The 17,788-nt window shown below is 41.8% G+C and overlaps 1 non-coding gene across 1 annotated transcript; it reads left to right on the forward strand.

The window, feature by feature from the left end:
• Nucleotides 1-15,816: 15,816 nt before the first annotated feature.
• Nucleotides 15,817-15,891, forward strand: Trnat-ugu (transfer RNA threonine (anticodon UGU)). The gene has a single exon. It is a non-coding gene; the product is annotated as a tRNA-Thr (tRNA).
• Nucleotides 15,892-17,788: the final 1,897 nt, after the last annotated feature.

The raw sequence follows: 17,788 nt of genomic DNA on the forward strand, positions 1-17,788 counted from the left end.
TTTTTCAACACAACAATTTCTTACAGGGAGAATTAATTAAATTTTGTCCATTCCTGGTTCTTCTTGTAAACAATCACATTCGATATCTTCTGGAGTGAAGCTGCTGCATGGAACCTCTGAAGTCTGCGAAAAAATTTAAGTTCTCCTTCTTTCCTTTACGTGCCGAAGCTTAAAGTGAGCAGTTTCTTCGCATCTTCCATTTTGTCTTCCTTCATCATATTTGACAACGCCGGTATAGGTCTTTTAGTAGCAGAGAACATCTTATGTCCACATTTTACCAATGTTGTGATGATTTAGAAGGGTCATCGAAGTAATAATGTATTTCTGTTTTAAATTTTATGTCCTGATCACTGCCACTCTTGAGTTCTGACTTTTTCAAAATTATTCTTTTTACTTCACTGATACCATCTATCTTTTTGCATTCGTTTGAGAGTTCTTCATAGTTCTTAAGCTCTAAGTCTTTTCCAGCTATCCATTATAGATCTGTACATATTTCTCTCGATTCTAAAGTTCTGGAATGTGACATAGTATTCTATCAACTCGTCCAAAGACCCTGCCTGTAGCTAGAAAGTTTGGCGTGTGTTTGTGTCGGCTCGATGGGGATGATTGTTCTAGTCTGGTTGACACAGCTCCGATCTGTGACTGTTAAAACAAACTCCTCGCTTTCAGATACTATCTCCCTTCATTAGATATACGCGTATCGATGGAGCAGCACGCCGAAATGTACAAGCGGCCCTCGCTTATAATTGAAGCAGTGGTGTTCGAGGGATGTTTGTATTCTTTACTGCTACACGCAGCGACTGCACCACTCGGTACCGCAAGAACTCCTTCGATCTGAAACAATAAACCAAATAACCTTCGCGTGTTCACGACGGGCTTATAAGCTTACGCGAAACTTGATAAGAGCAGTTTTTACGCCCGGTTTGCAAATGAATGTTCAAACGGAGATAATATGGTATCTCGAATTATTAAGTTCAACTCTTCAAGCCGATGCCACATTATAGTCTTGCGAGGATGTTGGTTTGTGAAGAATTATAGCGTCGTTAATGCGTCGCTACGGTGCTAATTCAACAACTCAAGCGTCGTTCAATTAAATGACGTAGACGACACGAAGTATTAAAGCTATAACTGAGTTTATTGAACTTCTGAATTATCTAACCATTGCACTGGAAAGCACACCGATCTGTTATTCAAGGAATTGAAGCTACGATTTACATCAGCAATTCTGCCATTGACTACAGCTTCTGACAACACGGCGTACCTGCGAATTCTTCATGATTGCATGAATATCTTTACAACTCAAGTCTATATGTAGAGTTTACGTCGGCGTTTGGGGGATTGCTGTGTCTTCAATGTTCGTGACGATCACAGATCACGACGACTATGTCCCAGAATTGATTAAGTATCGGACGAGTTACTTTTCCGACGCGTATAATATCTGTTCCGTTGTCTGGCTAAACGGTAAATGTTCTATCACTTTTCTTGAGAACTTTGACTAATACGTCAAGACGATACTTGAAAAACTTTAAGGTTCCAGATCGGTCTGAAACAATCTAGTAACGGTCAATATGCGTGCTTCTATCGCGACGTCTACATGAGAATTAACATCTCCATTGAAGTTTTTCATTGTAGTCGCAGCCAACTTACAGCTCGATGCTGCTACAACTCTTTTCTTGGATTAATGTTATCTCTGATCACTTTATCTCATCTGGGTTTTAATCTTGGTAAAGCATATATTTTGAATTCTTTATTTAGAGTTTCATGTTTCGTAGATTGAGTGATCATCTGATAGTCTTTCATTAGTTATTTCCGTGGAATAGATATTGTCAGTTCTCTAGTATTTCTGTTGGTCAAACTTTCAATAGTGTTAATATTTTGTTGCCAGTAGCTACCGTCAAGGTCAGGACAACTAATTTTTGCATCTTTTACTGTCAAAAGGGATGTCATTAGGGTCTTTATATTTGTCAAAAAGGAATTCCCTCGAACTAGAAAATATAGATACACATCCTTTATATGTAATTGAGAACTTTCCAGTAGCCAGAATGCAATAAGGTGATTCAAATGTTGATTTTTATTCTGGCCACAACACTCATCAGTAAAGGGTCTGAGAGATGTGGTAGTCCGGTCAAAGGGTGTTTTAGAAACAATATCTGTGATGTTTGAGCCGGACGGGGTGGCCGAGCGGTTCTAGGCGCTACAATCTGGAACCGCGCGACCACTACGGTCGCAGGTTCGAATCCTGCCTCGGGCATGGATGTGTGTGATGTCCTTATGTTAGTTAGGTTTAAGTAGTTCTAAGTTCTAGGGGACTGATGAGCTCAGCAGTTAAGTCCCATAGTGCTGAGAGCCATTTGAACCATTTTTTTTGTGATGTCTGATGCAATTTATTGTGGTCCTCTTTCAGCTTGAGCTTCATTCCAGACATAGAAAACAGGGTCTGTGGTTTCTATATTTGTTACACAGAAGCTATAAAATGCAATTTGTCGCGCGTAATATGCCTCTCCAATATTCAGTTTTGGCTGAGGCTGGACTTGCTGCAAGTCAAGTGCAAAGGTTTTACTTCCGTGTGAATTTATGAAAAGCTCGAGCTTTCAGTTTATGAGCACGAAATTCAATCATTAATTTCATGTTTTGATTTTTATTTACAGAACTTTGAATTTCTACCGCGTTCTAAGGCAATAACTGCATCCGTCACTAGCAGGGGAGCCAGAACCCAAACTGATTTTTGAGTTGAAAATGTACAAAAATCCATGTTAGCATGCGGTTGTTACTTACTTACCTTAGTGAAATAATAATGTTCTTTGTTTAGATTATTACGTTGGAACATTAACTGCAAGTATTCCAGAGTTTGTTGGATCATTTCCTGTTTAGTATCGATACAAAGATACACTTCATTAAGAAGAAAAATTAAAATGAAAAATAGTGCGAATGTGTATTAAATCAGCAACTTACTTGATATTTCACTGTGACAGCTATTGGCTTTATTTTGCCACTTTCTCCGCGAATGCTCCGACGCTTTGTACTGCTTACATCCAAAAGATAAGATATTTTTTTATCTTTGAGTTTTTTATTTGGTGTAGAAAATACGTTTCTTTTGGTTCTACATAGAACTTTCACTGGGACAGAGCAACAATTAAAGCGACCCTCTCTATATTGGCAGGGAGGATCAAAAATTCACTAAATAGGGATCTTTATCACGGCATCTATTTATCGTGGCGGTATTTACTGATGAATGTCACGGAAACAACTATTTTCCAGAATGAAATTTTCCCTCTGCAGCGGAGTGTGCGCTGATATGAAACTTCCTGGCAGATTAAAACCGTATGCTGCATCGATACTCGAACTCGGGACCTTTGCCTTTCGCGGGCAAGTGCTGTACCAACTTTTTTTCTTAAGTTTCGTTTTGTTCTGTATTGTTCGTTGACTTTGTTAGTGACGGACGTCCGATGACACTCGTTCAGGTTATTCGTTGATCCGTTCACTCAGTTAGGGTAGCTAAACCCTCTGACCGAACTCGCTGAGCTACCCAAGTACGACTCACGACCCCTCCCCACAGCTTTAATTCCGCCAGTACCTCGTCTCCTACCTTCCAAACCTCGCAGAAGCTCTCCTGCATACCTTGCAGAACTAGCAGTCCTGGAAGAAAGGATATTACGGAGACATAGCCTAGCCACAGCTTAGGGGATGTTTCCAGAATGAAATTTTCACTCTGCAGCGGAGTGAGCGCTGATATGAAACTTCCTGGTAGATTAAAACTTTGTACCGGGCCGAGACTCGAACTCGGGACCTTTGCCTTTCGCGGGTAAGTGCTCTACCAACTGTGCTACCCAAGCACGACTCACGACCCGTCCCCACAGCTCTAATTCCGCCAGTACGTCGTCTCCTACCTTCCGAACCTCGCAGAAGCTCGCCTGCATACCTTGCAGAACTAGCACTCCAGGAAGAAAAGAGGCAGGAGACTAGGTATTGGCGGAATTAGAGCTGTGGGGAGGGGTCGTGAGTCGTGCTTGGATAGCTCAGTTGGTGGAGCACTTGCCTGCGAAAGGCAAAATGGTTCAAATGGCTCTGAGCACTGTGGGACTTAACTGCTGTTGTCATCAGTCCCCTAGAACTTAGAACTACTTAAACCTAACCTAACCTAAGGACATCACACACATCCATGCCCGAGGCAGGATTCGAACCTGCGACCGTAGCGGTCGCGGGTTCCAGACTGTAGCGCCTAGAACCGCTCGGCCATCGTGGCCGGCGCGAAAGGCAAAGTTCCCGAGTTCGAGCCTCGGTCCGGCACACAGTTTTAATCTGCCAAGAAGTTTCAGATACTATTTTTAAAATGAGAAGGTATAAACAGAAGATTTACCTGATTTCAGTTTCCACTTCCCTTTTTGATTTCTTCTCCATTCTTTTTCTTGTTCCACGATCTTTGCGCTCCTCCCCCCTACAATCACACTTTCCTCTTCTAAATTCACTGGACACAGTACACATAAAACAGAACAGAATACTGCTGTTATGCAGTACTAACAAAAACGATTTTGCTAAAACGATGTCAAACAATACCAGAAGGCAACAATGCCGACAAAAGCTTTGAGCAGCCGCAAGCATTGACAAAAGTTAAACACTACAGTGGACAGTATACAATTTGTTTTCACCGCTCATTTTCAAGGTACTGTGTCGGTGTTACAATATGCAGATAGACGCAATCTGATTGATGGGTCATGTAGAGCACAAGAGCACATAAAATAATACGACTAGAAATTGCCCACAGGTGGGCAATACAGGTTTTGATTGGCTGCACGTCATATAAAGATGGCGGTAGAATCGCCTAGACAGCGTATAAAAGGGCCGTGCATTGGCTGAGCTGTCATTTGATTCTTATGAAAAGCTCTGCGACATGGTTGTGGCCGAACGACGGGAATTAACAGACTATGAAGCAGAATGGGAACTGGAACTAGATGCATGGGACATACCATTTAGGAAATCGTTAGGGAATTCAGTAGTTCGAAAACCATAATATCAAGAGTGTTTAGAAAATACCAAATTTCAGGCAGTATCTCTCGCGACGGATGACGTAGTCGCCAACGGCCTTCAATTAACGACCGAGAGCTTCTACGTTTGCTTAGAGTTGTCAGTACTATCAAACAAATAACTCTTCTTGAATTAACGGCAGAAAGCAGTGTGGGACGTACGACGTATCCGTTAGGGCAGTGAGGTGAAATTTATCGCAGACAACCGAAGCGAGTGCCTTTTCTAACAACACGACATCGCCTGCACCGCCTCTCCTGGTCTCTTGACCATACTGGATCGTCCCTAGACGATTGGAAAACCATGACTTGGTCAGATGAGTCTCTATTTTAGTTGGTAAGAGCTGATGGTAGGGTTCGAGTGTGGTGAAGAATCCACGTAGCCTTGGACCCAGGTAGTCAACAAGACACTGTACAAGCTGGTGGTAACTCCATCCATAATGGTGTGGGCTCTGTTTACATGCAATGGACTGGGTCCTCTGGATGTTCGGCTACTAAGAGGCCATTTTCAGCCATTCATAGACATCATATTTCCAGGAAACAATGGAATTTTTATGGATAACAATTGGGAATGTCACCGGGCCACAGTTGTACACGATTGGTTTCTTTCTGGACAATTTGAACGAATGTTTTGGCCACTGTGACATCACAGCCTTTATCACTGCGATTTTTAACATGTAAAAGTTTTTTTTTTCTGTATTCGCGTCAGTAAGTGCGAACTTTTAACATATACCAATGAATGTTGTAACCAGATATCTTTGCCGCGCTCCTGAAAAGCGCAGAATATCACGATAGATATAAACTGTTATACGCTGCTATCGATCAGTAAAAAAAACGATGCACCGATGTTTCAAAATAACAATTGCCAATTTTTACTTCTGCAGGGAGCCGCGCCGCTCTCTAGCTGTTCTTCTGTGAATGTGTTGCGAGTCGGATGCGAAAGTATTGTGCTCCATACTGATATAATCATTTTATTGTAAATTTAAGAGTTTAAGTGATTAAAAATATATGTAGCCACAAACAAGCGAGAATGTGTATCATGAAAATTGGCTCCACCGCCACAATGGGTGGCCATGTTAATGTAAGTTTCCGTTTCATAATATAATACTTGAAGCCTTGAAGTTTATTTAATTTCAAAGAAAATCTCTCAACCTTATTTTCATTAATTATACTTGTGATAATCTTTTCTGTTTAAAAGATTTATGCAGCTTATGATCCAGCGTGTGTTCTGTCGGAACAGGAGGCTGTCGTGACGACATCGCTATAGTATTTATTCCAAGTTCTTTCAGTTCCGTTTATATGTTCGTACAAATCCAATTAGTTGGTCCCTTAGGTTTCTTTCATGTAACTTCTGTCTGTTTTCTCCGCGCGATCTTCCTCCGAAAAAAATTTCTGTTCATTTTTTAGTAATTTTCGATATCGCGAATGAGAAAAGACAGCCGCCTCCTGCTCCGAACGAAACACCACGACTTTTCTAACGTCGGAGAGTACCGCACGAATTTTCCGCTAAAAGGTAATATAATTTCTTAAAGCTGGATCAATTACACATGTTGCTGCTGTTCTCCGACAAATCTGGTGTGATTAATAGTAATTTATTCTGTCACGGCAAAAAGAACCAATTTTATTTTTACCAAAGCAACAAAGCTTTGAATTAAATTACTAAGAGAAAAAAAAAAACAAATCATACCAGACCACCCAGATCGCCCGACATCAATCGCGCCGAACATTTATAGGATATAATAGAGAGGTCAGTGCGCACAGTGGCAACACCTTCACAATGATTATGGACGACTATAGAGGCAGCATGTCCGCCCTCGTGGTCTCGCGGTAGCGTTCTCGCTTCCCGAGCACGGGGTCCCGGGTTCGATTCCCGGCGGGGTCAGGGGTTTTTCCTGCCTCGAGATGACTGGGTAGTGTTATGTCGTCTTCATCATCATCATTCATCCCCATTACGGTCGGAGGAAGGCAACGGCAAATCACCTCCATTAGGACCTTGCCTAGTAAGGCGGTGCGGATCTCCCGCATCGTTCCCCTACGCTCTGTAAAGAAGCATGGGACTTTGTTTCCATTTCCATAGAGGCAGCATGGCTTGGTATTTCTGCAGGGGACTTTCAACGACTTGTTGAGTGCACGCCAAGCAAAAGAGGGTCGGACGCGTTATTAGAAGATATCCCATGACTTTCGTGACTTCAGTTCAAAAATGGTTCAAATGACTCTGAGCACTATGCGACTTAACTTCTGAGGTCATCAGTCGCCTAGAACTTAGAAATAATTAAACCTAACTAACCTAAGGACATCACACACATCCATGCCCGAGGCAGGATTCGAACCTGCGACCACAGCAGTCGCGCGGTTCCGGACTGAGCGCCTAGAACCGCTAGACCACCGCGGCCGGCCGTGACTTCAGTGTTAAGGTAGTTTACAAAAGTCACTTAAGATCAGTAGTTGATTACTGATCGTCATTTTGAGATTGTCACCCAGTATGTTTTATGAAGGAGATAGTGAAGTTCCAAAGAAGAGAGTTTTTTTTTTTGTTTCGGGATCGTCTGTCTGACGTCAGAGTGTCAGGAACATATTAATCGAACTCCTTGAGAGATGGGGTGGGATTCACTAGTCTTCTGACTGGTTTGGTGCGACCTGGCACGAATCCCTCCCCTATGCCAACCTCTTCATCAAATTATAGTATTTGTACCCTGCATATTTGTGAGATGTATTCAAGTCTCTTCTTGTTCCTGCAATTGTTGCCCTCTAGAGCGCCCTGTGGTGCCTTATAAGTTTTTATCTCAGGCTTTAACAAGTGTCCTATAATACTGTCCCGTTTTCTTCTCAGTGTTTCCCATACGTTCCTTTCTTCATCTGTTAGGCTGAGAATCTCCTTATTCTTTATCTCATCAGTCCGTCTTACCAACATTCTTCTGCAGCGTCACATCTCAAATGCTTCAATTCTCCTCTGTTCTGATTGTATCGAATTCCAAGTTTCGCTTCCATACGATGCTGTGCTCCAAACGTACATACTCAGAAATTTCTTCCTCATATTTACGCCTGTAATTGATATTACTAAACGTCTTCGCCTGTACTAGCCTGCTCTTTAGATCGTCTTTTCTGCGTCCGTCATGTATTACTTTGCTTCCAAGGTACCAGAATTACTTTACTTCACCTACTTCGTGGTCACAATTTTGTTATAACCTCATTTCTCCTATATCTCATTAGGTTCTCTAATTCTTCTTCACTTTCTCTGAGAACAGTAATATCACCAGGAAATATTATTGTAGGTACGTTTCATCTCCATTTTTAAACACTCTCGTGATCTTTCTTTCATTTTCGTGATTGCTTCTTCGATGCACCGACTGAAAACTAGGGACGAAGGAAGATCTTTATCTTCTTCCATCCTTAATCCGTGTCCTTCGTTCTTGATATTCGATTCGTATCGTTTCCTCTTGGGTATTGTACAGTTGTATGTAATCCGTCTTCCCCCGTAATTTACAAAAAATTTCGATCGTCTGACACCATTTTACAGGGCCGAACGCTTCTGTAGGCCCAAAAAAAACCTGAGCGTCATCTAACAGATCCTCGATTTTTCTATTCCTTTGTGTCGTCTGTTATTCTTACCAGCATCTTGGTCGCATGAGCTATTAAGCCGATTACACGACACTTCTAACACTTACCGGCTCTTGTTATCTTCGGAATTGTGTGGGCGATATTTATCCGAAAGTGTAATGGTATGTCGCAAGTCGCATAGATTCTACACCTCAACTACAGTTGCCCATTTTTTGCCATTTCCCACAATGATTTTCCAAACTCTGATGCTATGTTATCCATCCCTTCTAATTTATTCGATCTCAGGTCTTCTAAATATCTTTTAAATTTTTCGACTCTAATACTGAATCTCCTCTCTCTTCTGTATCGACTCCAATTTCTTATTGTATCACGTCGTCAGATAATTCCTCTGCCTCGTAGGGGGTCTCTCCTCTGCGTTTAACAGTCTAATTCCCGTTGCAGTCTTATGTTGACACCCTTAATCTTAAAGTGATTATGAAGTCGGATGATGACATTTAATACGTGGGTCTTTAATTTACAGTTGCCTATTAGGTCCTAAAAGCTACTGTTAACGAGTGGTTCAAGGTTTAAAGCCTGCCGAAAGTATTGTATGCTTTTAACTGGTATGCTATTTATATCCTTGCTATATTCATTTCCTTAACTGCATTAAAAATAGTGATAATCTTTTAGTTCTTGTCACTGTGATTTGCTCATTAGCTATAAAAGAAAATTGAAGAAAGTAGTAACATGGGGGAATTTAAAGTGTTCTTCAGTGTACGCGAGTAGGTAGGCGCCTACAACACGGTTAACGGCTGCCCGCACAACACAAAAGTGAAAGTGGCTGCCTCGCGTTGGGCGAGTAACTACCGGTCATCAAGGATACCTGCAAAGTATCTGCAGTTACACTGAGTCGGTACGGTACCGTGACGCGCATACCAAAGCAGTCGACACGCGGAATTAATGTCAGAGAAAGCATATTTACATCATAATCGTGTGTCACTCAAGTACAAAAACCCAGTAATTCTAACAAAACAAATTATATATCGAGAAATCCTTGAGAGAGTAACTCACAATAGAAAGAGAGAAAAAAAATTGGAGATCTATGTTGACGCTTTATATTGGCTATAGTCTAATATAACATGATCTCTGTTTACTCCTTTGGTCGGGTGTGGTTTTCAGGATTCACATCGTAATCTTAGGCTTTATCTCCCCTGTAACCTTTCTCATCTTTCACCAATAGTTATCGATACCTGTTGAAATTCTTCAATGTTTGCATCATTAAATAAAGTGTTCAAGTTTTTTAAGCACTAAACGCTGTAGAAGCTAACTACAGATGGTGTAGTCCCTGACGCTGCGCCTCGCAGCGAGAGACTAAACGTTATACTGAAAATTATCGAACACTATTGCCAAGGTCCAATTACCTGTATTTCACGATGGAATTTGGTAAGATAAAATGCGGAAGAAACTCCAAATAATGATATTCCGTCTACATAATGTCTCGACGTCCACGTAAAATGTCTCTTTAAAGACCTGTAGCGAGCTTATCCCAATGATAGTATTGCTCTAAAGAATACTCTTAACAGAGAGTCTTAAGCTGAAAATCACGCAGGGTAATCATCGTATCGGGTGACCTCTGTTTTGTGGAAAAAAAGCGTAATCACCACTGTTCGTGGCAGTTGCTTAAGGAAAGTACTTTACTGTTTACAAATGTCCAGTTCGTAGGTTTTGTAACGTGTCACGTGACACTTGCAATTACCTTCGAGGACAAAAAAACAAATGGTTCAAATGGCTCTGAGCACTATGCGACTTAACTTCTGAGGTCATCAGTCGCCTAGAACTTAGAACTAATTAAACCTAACTAACCTAAGGACATCACACACATCCATGCCCGAGGCAGGATTCGAACCTGCGGCCGTAGCGGTCGCTCGGTTCCAGACTGTAGCGCCTAGAACCGCACGGCCACTCCGGCCGGCCCTTCGAGGACAAAGGGAAGAATTTTTCATGACCAAAAAAGATCTTCTTGCCTCAGAATCTATAGCTACTGGACCCAACTGACTGATATCTTGATCGAAAAAGCTCGCCTGGTTTATACGGAACTCGCAAAGAGAGATGATAGCCGGGTGGACTTTCTTACTACGAGAAATCATGCTGCAGAAGTCATTCGTGAAGCAAAGCTTCCCAGCTAACCCAGTTCGTACAGCATTTCACAAAAAACAACACTCATATTTTCTATAGATGCTGGAGGAACAACCTTAGTAAATACTGCTTCGCTTCCCTACTCGCAAATCGCACCTCCCCCTGCCCCGTTCTCTGAGTCTATATTTGAAAGATCCTAAACGAAAAGTAACTTATAATCAAAAGAATAACTGTCAAGTCCTGGCGAGTCCGTTCTTGACCGTGAATCTCTGCAATAACATTTTATTTTGAAGAAAGAGCCCAAACCAGCCGATACCCTACTCAACCCAAGAAAGGGGAAATCAGGTTTATCATTCAGTTGCCAAGGAACACTGAAGCAAGAAATGCAGATCCAATATTTTCTGACATCAGGAAACTCAAGATCATCCACAAAATTTGGGAAAATGGAAAGCTAATGATTAGCTTGTCATATGCTCCGATTCACCGTCTTCACAAAAAGGGGTACCTGACGGACATGATGTAAATAACTCACTTATCCAAACAACATAGAAACATCTCTCAAATAAGCTAGAGACCCAAGCTGCAGAACAGCTTGACTCAAATCTCAGAAAATGTGAAGGAAGATTTAACAAACGTCGGTCTCATGACCACCTAGTTACGAAACGTAAATACATTATCATCTGCATCTGAAACTCAGAAACAAGAAAATAATTGTTGCCTTCGTTGATTTCCAGAAAGCTTATGACTCTACAGATCGAAACACACCGTTCCAAATACAGAGATAAATGGGCATGGACAACAAGAAAGCAGCAATTTTCCAACAGATATTGACTAACACCAAGTCCTAAATGAAACTGAGAGAAGAGATTTTTAAACAAGGACGGGTGGTCTACAAAGGGACAATTTCATGTCGAAACTTTCCAATGATGTGCCAGAAAAAGTAGTCCTCAAGTGGAGCAAACTATTACGTCATTAAGAGTTCTACACAGTCACAAAACAGGTCACGGAACTGAAAACCGAAGAGACCAAATCGAGCCTCCAGATCTGGTTTGAGAAAACTACGTTTACGACTACTTTCAAGACAACGTCCAGAGTACCAGAGAGACCAGAACAAAATGAGGCGGGACAAAGATGCAGTCACACTACTGACGTCGAACAAGAAGTTAGAACCCAATGAAAGACAGATTTGAATGAAGATCCTTTGTCCCCGTAAGAGAGGATGACGCAGTAGACGGCTTAAGCTATAACAAAGAAATGTTATCTCATGTGGAAAAGGTGACACATGCCGTGTGAAAAAAAAGAACAGCTTCCTATGGTCACATAGCACGGCTGAGTGCAAAAAGACTTAGCAAGCGATTTTTACCTATTTTCCGATCAGAAGGAACCAAGGAGCCCTGGTTCATTGAGGTTGTACACCACACTGAAGATGTAATGTTTAATGAATGCATCGTCAAACATAGCCGAAACAAGGAGAAACTTTTAAACAAGATAGGCAAAAGTTTAAAACTGGGAAGAAATGAATTGAAGAAAGAAAAGAGAATCACATAAAACGAAAGAGAGAGCACTGACTGCCAGTTAAAGTACAATGAAAGACGCAGTTGAAACATCGTCGTCTGTAGGTGTCAGAACACAACAAGTAAAAGAGGAAGTAGTAGAAGTAATACTGTTTTTTATTAAGCTGCAAAATACACGGATGACTAGAGCAGATGAGCACCTACCTAACAGCTGGTATATTCGTTTTCGGCACGTATAACAGCGGCGACGAATCGTGGCATGGAATCAATGAGGCCTTGGTAGGTCGCCGGAAGGAGTTGGCACCACATCTGTACACACAAGTCACGTAATTCCCGTAAATTCCTTGAAGGGGAATGGTGAGCTCTGACGCCACGTTCAGTCACATACCAGATGTTTTCGATCGTTTTCATATATGGTAAGTTGAAGGGTCAGCACGTCAATGGGAACTCGCCACTGTGTTCCCAGAACACATCCTTGGCCTTGTCACAAGGTACTTTATCTTGCTGAAAAATGCCACTGCCGTCGGGAAATATAATCTTCATGTAGGGCTGTACGTGGTCTGCAACCCTCGAACAATACTCCTTGCCCGCCAAGGTGCCTTGCACGAGCTGCACTGGACCCGTAAATCCACAGAGCATAATGGAGCACACGCCAGCTGGTTGTAACCTCCCCCTCACTTATCGACCTTAATGACAGTGAAAAATTAAACCGCGTGTACCTAATGGAAATTTGGGAAAAGCAATCGTCACCGAAGTTAATCTGTCGGTAAAGAGGGAGGAAAGGGTTACATCTAAATGAAAGGAAAAACGCTAATGAAACAGGTGGAAATTAATTTTGAAAAGGGGCAAAGTTAATAAAGAAAGTAAATGTGCGGCCGTTACGTTAACAATTAACTAGCGGTAATTAGATATTTGAGATTTGGAGGAAATTACGGTCGCCAGTCCTAAGGACAATTACTATAGTAACTGAAAAAGAAAGGTTATTACACATATAATTAGCACTAGAAGCGTGGCAACTGAAGGTTGACACGTGTAGTGTGAAAACTGGAAGTTTGTCAGAAGTAATAAATTTCGCTACACTCTGACTTAATTTAGCAAAAGAATTAATAAAACCGGATAATCGAAAGTTAATTTAGTGACTGAAGTTAATAGTGAGCTTTCTTTCTGAAGCACATCGAAATTCAGTAAAATACGGTTAGTCTTCGACTACCTCAACAATCATTTCCAAAGCTACTTGAATCAATGCAATTTAGAAATAAGAGATTTAACTTTGAACTTGAATTAAATGATTCTGAACAATTAACAATAGTAAAATTTAGTACGTACCAAGCTGAGCTGTAGTCACAGGTAAGCTAAAATATGGTAGCAAAACTCGCACTCATAATTTGTGCGTGTGTAATCTAAATATTGTAGCCAGCTATGAATACTTGAACTAAACTTTGAAATTAAAGCAGTGAAATAGAATAGTATTGCTTTAATGCTGGCGTTTGAATTTCAACGACACTCGGGTTCATTCCGGAAAAGGAAGGGACCCTGCTTGGTAATGCAATTGGGACAATGAGCAACAAACGTTCATGATAAGTTGGTGTAATTTTGTGATGCAACCATTTTAAAAGTTTGAAAAGCTGAGGTCTGCCATACAGTTCTAAAACTTTACGTGCTTCCAGTCTTCCTTGTTGGTTGATTGAAGGTTTGAAGCCGTCGATCGAGGAGGTGGCGACAGTCACTCATTGTCGGCCGTCGCTGTTGCAGAAGCTGGATCTTGGCGCGCCTTCTTCTCGACACGGTCACCAGAGGAAACGGGCTCTTGATGTGCGCCAGCTAATGCTTCCCGTCCGCGACACCATGTCAGAAACTATCATCGCAAGTCGAGTGCAATTACATGCTGCCAAACCCCGAAAGCGCGGCAACTCGCGGGAGCGTCATATGACACACCTGCTCAACCGCACTACTCCAGCCAGACCCCCTCTGCTCAGGCCGCGCTCCACACGGCAGAGTTAACACTACCAAAGATCCTACACACTTTGATTCTTCACACGACCTATCGATGTAATCGTTCGATAGCAGTTTTCCCTAGGCAAGACCCAGCGTAAAAATACAAATAATATTTACGAACAAACCAATTATACATCGACATAAATGCATAAATATATATATATACAAACAGTAAAACAATTACAATATATAAAGAGACAGAAATGTCATATATCCAGGTAACAAAAATAAGGAAAACAAATTTTAGTACAATAGATGGAAATAGGAGGATATGCATTTCCGGCGTTACATGGTCTCCCCCCATCCAGTAGGACAGGTGTCAAGGAGCTGTTCCACTGGAAGACGACGGCTTCGCGCCCTCCCAGCGATACGATGAAGAATGTATCGTGACTCATCGGACCGTGCAACGCTCTGCCACTGCGCCAACGTCCAGTGTCGATGGTCACGGTCAGTCGTAGATGCCGATGTTGTGGAGTTAACGATGGCAGATGCATGGGTCGTCAGCTGTGCTCTGCCCAGGTTTAAAGTCTGATGTTAATTCAGCCACAGTTCGCGGCCTGTCCTGTTTTACCAGTCTGCCCAGCCTATGAAGTCCGACATTTGTAATGAGACGTGGCCACCCAGCCCCACAATGTCTGTACCTGATTTCACTTTGGTTTCGTCACGTGTGGAAGACAATCACCACAGCACTCCACAAACACCCGTTAAGTCGTGCAATTTCCGAAATGCTTATACCGAGCCTCCGGGCCGTTACGCCTCAGATAGATCCTGGGCCTTATCCACTCTACAACCGTACAGCACGCTCACCAATAATACATGCACCGTGCGCGTACATGTCTAGCAGTCGTTCCTCGCCAGGCGACGCTGCTATCGCTTGGACGGGTTTATATCGATGGCAAGTCAGAGATCATAATGTTCTGGTTGATCAGTGTGTAGAAACGTCCTTTGATGTTTTGATGCTCTAACGACAGCCTCGTTTGCAGATCATGAAAACTGATTTCACTTGTTTATGTAGTTGTTGTGGTCTTCGTATTAAAAACTAGCTCTCCTTGCTAGTCTATGTTGTACAAGCCTCTTTGTCTCGCATATCTACGGGAATCTACATCGAATTCAATTTCCTTACTGTTACCAAACCTATCTCTTCCTCCTATGTTTTTAACCCTCACACTTTACACCACAACCAAATTGCGATTTGCTTGACACCGTGCTGTCAACAGATATCTTGTTTTACTCAGGTTGTCTCATTAATTTTATGAAGATGGTATGTGTTCCCGAAAGAACAGATACCATTGATGACCGTGCAGCTTCTCTAGAATGAAATGATAATTAAATCGAAACCCTTAGCTGCCGACAGGTGTTGTTGATATATATCAATGGGACAGCTGATATCATCTTCATATAGTTAAAGGCTACCCGGCCATTGACCTTCTTCTGTGCGAATACGCACACTTTGTCCGAACACTTACGGGACTCGTCAGTTTAGTCTGGCGCGAGTAGTGAGTGAATGGGCAAGTATCTATTAGGAGCACTACTAATGCAGGTTGTGGACAGTTGGGAATGTGGGTCTCACGGGGAGCATGGAAAGGGTAAGTCCCTGCAGTCGCGCTATGCTCTGTGCCCTAGGTGGCTCAGATGGATAGAGCGTCTGCCATGTAAGCAGGAGATCCCGGGTTCGAGTCCCGGTGGGGGCACACATATTCAGTTGCCCCATTGATATATATCAACAACATCTGTCGGCAGCTAAGAGTTTCGATTTAATTATCATCTCATTAATTTCTTTTTCCAACAAACTGATTCAGTGCCTCGACATCAATGTTCTAGAACAATTCACTGAACGCCTTCGTAAGAGCTAGCCATTCACTTCTTCCAAACTGACTATGTAAGCATAGACAATATGTGGGTTCATGCTGCCTTCAAAGAAACTGAGACTTATTTACAAAATAAATTAATATTCATATCTACATACATGGTCGGCAAGCCACCGTACGGAACGTGGCGGTGGGTACGTTGTACCAATACTACACATTTCCCTCCCTGCACCCAAAAATAGAGAGAGGGAAAAAACGACTATCGATATGTCACGGTACTAGCCCCAGTTTGACTTATGTTCGTAATCCTTACGCAAGTGTACGTTGGTGGCAGTAGGCTCCTTCTGCAGTCAGCGTCAAATGCCGATTCTCTAAGTTTTCTCAATAGCATTCCTCGAAAATAACGTCGATTGCACCTACGCAGACACTCCGCAGGGCACCACAAAGCGCGTGGAGGAGGGTATCCTATACTACTACTAGTATTTTCCTTTCCTATTCCATTCGCAAACTGAGCGAGAGATCCCAAACACTCGAGCAGTATCACGAAGAAGTCGCACCGGCACCCTGTATGCAGTCTGCTTTACAGATGAACCCCACTTTCTTTAGTTTTAGGTATGTCATGTTCCTTAGACCATTTTCCCGACTATTTTATCGATATGATGTGGAACGAGTCAGATTACCAGATAATATACACACATTAATAGTTCTAATATTAATATTACTGAAATTTTTGTTCTACTCATGCAGCTACATTTAGAGGTACAATTTTTTTTTTACTATTTCTGAAATAGAAACTCGTCCATGGAGTAGGAGGAGTTGTCCAAAACAAATGATTTTAAGCTAGATTTAAAACTTGATCTGCTACCTGCCAAATACTTTATGTTGTAGGGCAAATGATCAAACATTTTTGTTGCTGAATAATGTACTCCTTTTAGAGCAACTGACAGTTCCAATAACGGATAGGAAAGGTCATTTTTCCCTCTAGTGGTGTACGTATGAACATCACTGTTCTTCGCCAGTTGGGATGGATTATTTGTAATGAATTTTATTAGCGTATATGTGTCCTCTGATGGTGCAGTTAAAATAGCTAACTCCTTGAAAAGGTGCCTACATGACGTCCTTGGGTGAACACCACTAATTATTCTCACTGCTCTCTTTTGTGCCATCAATATTGTATGTCTAAGTGGTGAGTTACCCCAGAAAACTATTCCATAAGACATTATTGAGTGGAAATATGCAAAGTGCGTTAAGAGGCTGATCTGTTTATTACCAAGACAAGCGAGTAAACGAAGAGCGAAAGAAGCTGAACTTAGTTACTTGAGAAGCTCAGTAATATGCTTCTTCCAGTTCAAGTTGTCATCAACGTGAACACCCAAAAATTTGGAGAAATGTACCCTGTTAACTGAGCCCTAATAATATGCTACATCAATTGTCGGTATGACTCTATTCGGTGTACAGAACTGGATATAGTGAGGTTTTTTTCAGAATTAAGGGAGAACCACTTAATAATTCTTTGAAAGACATCCTTAACAATATCTTCAGCTGCTTTTTCTGGAATGGGATTTATTATAACACCACTGTCATCTGCAAAAAGTACCAGTTCAGCTTTCTGAACGTTAAGTGGGAGGTCATCCACATGAATAAGGAACAGCAGAGGACCTAAAATTGAACCCTGTGGGACTCCCTTTGTGATAACTCCCCATTCACTTGAACTTACCACCCTCCCAACATTATTTGTGCTATTCAGCACAACATTTTGCTTTCTGTTCATTAAGTATGA

Source organism: Schistocerca cancellata, chromosome 3 (genome assembly GCF_023864275.1).
Source record: "Schistocerca cancellata isolate TAMUIC-IGC-003103 chromosome 3, iqSchCanc2.1, whole genome shotgun sequence".
NCBI lineage: Eukaryota > Metazoa > Arthropoda > Insecta > Orthoptera > Acrididae > Schistocerca > Schistocerca cancellata.